Below are 4,948 nucleotides of genomic sequence, written 5' to 3'. Positions count from 1 at the left end.
AATAACAAAACCCCCTCCAATTAATATAACTTGAATTTTTGCCAGGCCCTGGTTAGGGAGATAATGAGAAAAAAAAATGTTATCTGCTCTCTTTCCATTTTTGGCAGTGTGATGTGCTCTGCCTGGGTGTTGCTGGAACTCTGCTTGCTTCTCCGAAACTCCCCCTTTCCATCCAAGCACTTTGCACCCCTTTGTCTGATATATATTTCCTTTCTCCAAACTTCTTCACATCTGCATTTAGACACCTAATAGGCTCCTCAAATTTAAAAGGTCCCAAACTCAATTGAGGATTTCCCCCATCCCTGAACCGGTGCCTCTCTCATTCTTCCCCATCTCAAAAAACGTCACCCCGATTAACCTAGTTGCTCAGGCTGAAACACTGGGAGTCATCCTTGACCCTCTCTCACACTCCATGCCCAATTCATCAGCACGGCTTACTTGCTTTAACTGGCTTTGCCTTTAAAATGGTTACTGATGGGGACGCTCCAGCCCGGCTGCGGCCGGGTGAGCACCCTTCGAGCTTGCCTGGGCTCCCTGCCGCCGCCGCCGAGCGGCCAGGAGGGAGCCGGCCCCCGCGAGGCCCCCGGGCCCTCGGTTTAAATGTAAGACTGGGGCTTCCCTGGTGGCGCAGTGGTTGAGAATCCGCCTGCCAATGCAGGGGACACGGGTTCGTGCCCCGGTCCGGGAAGATCCCACGTGCCGCAGAGCGGCTGGGCCCGTGAGCCATGGCCGCTGAGCCTGCGCGTCCGGAGCCTGTGCTCCGCAACGGGAGAGGCCACAACAGTGAGAGGCCCGCGTACCACCAAAAAAAAAAAAAAAAAAAAGTAAGACTGGACGTTTAGTTCTCCTTCTAAGCCATATTGCTCCAACAAGCCACAGAGTCATAATGTGGCAAAGCATCCTTTCTGAGAGGTGAATATTACAGAAAGAAAACGGCTGACAGAGGTGGGAAGATTGTTCCAGGGCACGTGTATATTGAAATGGAGTATGATTAAGAATACGAAGCAAAGGACAGAAAGGTCGTGATAAAACAAGGGGAGCAATACATCCTGGTGAAGAAGACCAGGGATGACTGGTGGCAGGTCAAGCTGGACGAGAACTCCAAAGCGTTTTATGTGCCTGCCCAGTACGTGAGGGAGGTCGGCCGCAGAGCCCTGATGCCGCCTGTGCAACAGGCAGCGGGGCCGGATCATTCTGTGAAAACGATGCAGAGTCTCCACCTTCAGAGGTCAACAGAAAACGTGAACAAATTGCCCGAGCTTTCAAGTTTTGGAAAGCCATTGCTGTCTGTTCAAGGGAACGGTCTTATTTGTGATGCCAATCAGAATTTTGGACCCAATTATATTCCAGGTCAGACTGTCAACCTCAGCCTGAACCTGACCCATAATAATGGAAGGTTCGACAGTGACTCACATTCTCCCAAAGTTTCTGGCCAGAATAGGACACGTTTATTTGGTCACTTTCCCGGTCCAGAGTTCTTGGACGTATAGAAAGCTGGCTTCTCCCAGGAACAGTCTTGTGATTCAGCAGGAGAAGGCTTGGAACGGATACATCAGGATTCAGAGTCTGGTGATGAGCTTAGCAGCAGCTCCACTGAGCAGATAAGGACGACAACACCTCCAAAGCAAGGGTGGCCAGATTCTCCTGTCTATGCTAACCTAGAAGAACTGAAAATATCCCAGTCGTCTCTCCCCCCGCAATCCCCGGAAGCCCAGAAATTCAGATTAATGGAGAATGGGAACCTCATAAAGATAGTTCAGGACATTGTTATTACTATAACAGAGGAACACAGGAAAGAACTTGGAAACCCCCTCGTTGGACTCGAGATACAAACATAAGCAAAGGAGATTCCCAAAGTCCAGGAGATCAAGAGTGGCTCAAGCAAGTTGACGATCAAGGTAGACAATATTACTACAGTGCAGATGGATCTCGGTCAGAATGGGAGTTGCCAAAGTATAATGCCTCATCTCAGCAGCAAAGAGAAATTATTAAAAGTAGGAGTCTGGACAGGAGGCTGCAAGAACCAGTAGTGTTAACAAAGTGGAGACATAGCACCATTGTGTTGGATACCAATGACAAGGAATCTCCAACTGTCTCAAAACCCTGCTACTCCGAAAATGAGTCTTCTCCCTCTTCACCAAAGAACCAAGATACAGCCAGCAGCCCAAAGGGTCAAGAGAAATATGGATTATTAAATGTAACAAAAGTTACTGAAAATAGGAAAAAAAGGTTCAAAAGAACTAGTTGTCTTCTTGGGCCGTGTTGCAGGGTTCATCTTTACTGTTTACCAAAACTCAAGAAAGTAGCACAAGCTGGTTTGGGAGTAATCAGTCCAAACCAGAGTTCATGGTGGACCTTAAAGAGGCGATGATTGAGATGGCATCAAAGGATAAATCCAGCAAAAAGAATGTATTTGAGCTGAAAACCTGTCAAGGAACAGAACTGCTGATTCAGTTTGATAATGATGCTGTTATCAACGAGTGGTTTAAAGTTCTTAGTAGCACTATCAGTAATCAGACAGTAGAACCCGATGAAGCAATTGAGGAAAATATACCAGATTCACCAGGAATAGAAAAGCATGATAAAGAAAAGGACAATAAGGATCTGAAGAAATCGCGTTCCACAAAAGTATCTAGCATAGATTCTTCAGAACAGAAAAAAAAACAAGAACTTAAAGAAGTTTCTTACACGACGCCCCATTTTGCAAGCTGTTTGTGAAAAAGGTTATATTAAAGATCAGGTATTTGGAGCCAATCTTGCTAATCTGTGTCGGAGAGAGAATGCCAAAATTTGTGGAATTGTGCATTGAATATGTTGAACAATATGGGTTGGATGTTGATGGGATTTACAGAGTTAGTGGCAACCTTGCAGTGATCCAGAAGCTGAGGTTTGCAGTCAACCGTGATGAGTAATTGGACTTGAAGGATAGTAAGTGGGAAGATATTCATGTCATCACTGGAGCACTGAAAATGTTTTTTTCGAGAATTACCAGAACCTCTCCTTACATTTGCTCATTTTAATGATTTTGTTAATGCAGTTAAACAAGAACCAAGACAGCGTGTCTCTGCTGTGAAGGATCTAATAAAACAGTTGCCAAAGCCAAATCAGGACACAATGCAGACTCTGTTTAGACATCTCAAAAGAGTTATGGAAAACGGAGAAAAAAACAGAATGACGTATCAGAGTATAGCAATTGTGTCTGGTCCCACTCTGTTAAAGCCAGAGAAAGAGACTGGTAACATAGCAGTTCATACCATCTACCAGAATCAGATTGTAGAGTTAATTCTTCTCGAGATAAATTCCATCTTCGGACGTTGACTCTTACTGAAGACAACCTGTGGAATAGAAGCCGGATTTCATCAGATTCCAAGTCCTTATACCTGATGTATTTTATGTTTGGACCAAGCAGTGACTCTTTGATTTTGCACTTTTCTGAGGGACCAGAAAGGAATGGGAGAGTCCAGATGTGTGATAGGCCCTCATATTTGCTGCTTTGTTGCAAGTTGATAGAACTGTGTGTACGTTTGAATTAATTTTATCCTGAATATTTGAATTTCATACTCTGAATTTCAGTAAAAATCAAAACTTGGCGATTCTAACCAGTCTTATACACTGGATAATTTGGTAAGAATACTACATTTTTTCTCCTCAAACTGGATAACGTAGAATTTCTTCTCATGATTCAATAGGTTCATCACTCTATAGAACAATACTTACTATCAGTTATTTTGAAAACACTCCTGGGCATTTTAAACAAAATGAAGTATATCTGTTTTGAAACCTGTGTGTTTTTTTTTCAGGGATTCTGCATACAGTGGCATTCTGATTGCTAGGACCCATTATAACCCAGATGCGATCCCTTGATGAAGGCTTGCTGTCTTTACGGAATAGCACAGCAGCACACTAATAGTACTTAAAACACTGTAATATACTGGACTTTAATTTAGCATAAGCCAGTTCAGGGTATTTTTGGAGTCTCTGTGCTACACTGACTTGTAGCTAACAATCCTAATTCTATCTAGTGCCATACTGAGTTCTTGGTATGACCCTGTGGAAATCAACGTTATTTGATGTAAATACAGGCTAAAGACTCACTGTACTTTAGCTTACGTATATAATTGTGCTATATAGTCTCAGAGTGCATTCTAACCCCTCATTTCTAATCACAATATTGGTAATTCTTTTCTGTGAATATTAGGTTTCCTCCAGAAATAGGCCGTTATTTGAGAAAGTTAACTGTGTGCACTTTTACATTTTAATTACATTTACAGGCAAATCACTGTAATGCAAATGGTACTGGAAAAATGCTGAATAGACTTGCTAAATGGTAAATGCACTACAAGAGGAACCTTTTAGATTATTTCATATGTACAGAATACCTTAGAAAAATTGTTACAGAATTCTAACTCTGCAATATGAATAGTGGAAACCCATATGTAAATTAGATGGATGTCAGATCGAAAATGACATTGCTAAATTTTTTTTAACATCTTTATTGGAGTATAATTGCTTTACAATGGTGTGTTTCGACTTCGTTAAATTTGAGAATTTCTTTGTACACTACTATTGTAGATTGGTTTGTATAATAAAACAGGGTTTGGAAAGTTTTGTTACAGAGAGCATGGTCTGCTGAAGATTTTTTTAAATGTATTTTTCTAGATTAACTGCTGTATATGAAATGTCTAATCTGAATAAAGAAAACTATAAGAGGTTTAGAGATTTTTCCATTGGAAATGTGCATTTTGGTTTTTAATTTTGTTTTGTTCTTGCATTTACTGGCACACTCTTATAATACCTCATTTTTTAAAAATCAACTGAATCCAGTATTTCCTGTCTGTGGCAAATGTTTTCCTCATTTCACACCTTTTGTGCTCCCTGCCATGCCAGCGCCTCTACCACACACCCCTACCCACCCCTCCATTCCTTATTTCTTCATCAATATTTGAAA

At 41.9% G+C, this 4,948-nt stretch overlaps 1 pseudogene; it reads left to right on the top strand.

The window, feature by feature from the left end:
* The first annotated feature begins 464 nt into the window (after positions 1 to 464).
* LOC131748057 (rho GTPase-activating protein 12 pseudogene) lies at positions 465 to 3,407 on the top strand (annotated as a pseudogene).
* Positions 3,408 to 4,948: the final 1,541 nt, after the last annotated feature.

Source organism: Kogia breviceps, chromosome X (assembly GCF_026419965.1).
Source record: "Kogia breviceps isolate mKogBre1 chromosome X, mKogBre1 haplotype 1, whole genome shotgun sequence".
Classification (NCBI taxonomy): Eukaryota; Metazoa; Chordata; class Mammalia; order Artiodactyla; family Physeteridae; genus Kogia; species Kogia breviceps.
Note: the sequence above shows the minus strand (reverse complement) of the source record. Positions and strands in the feature narration are given on the sequence as shown.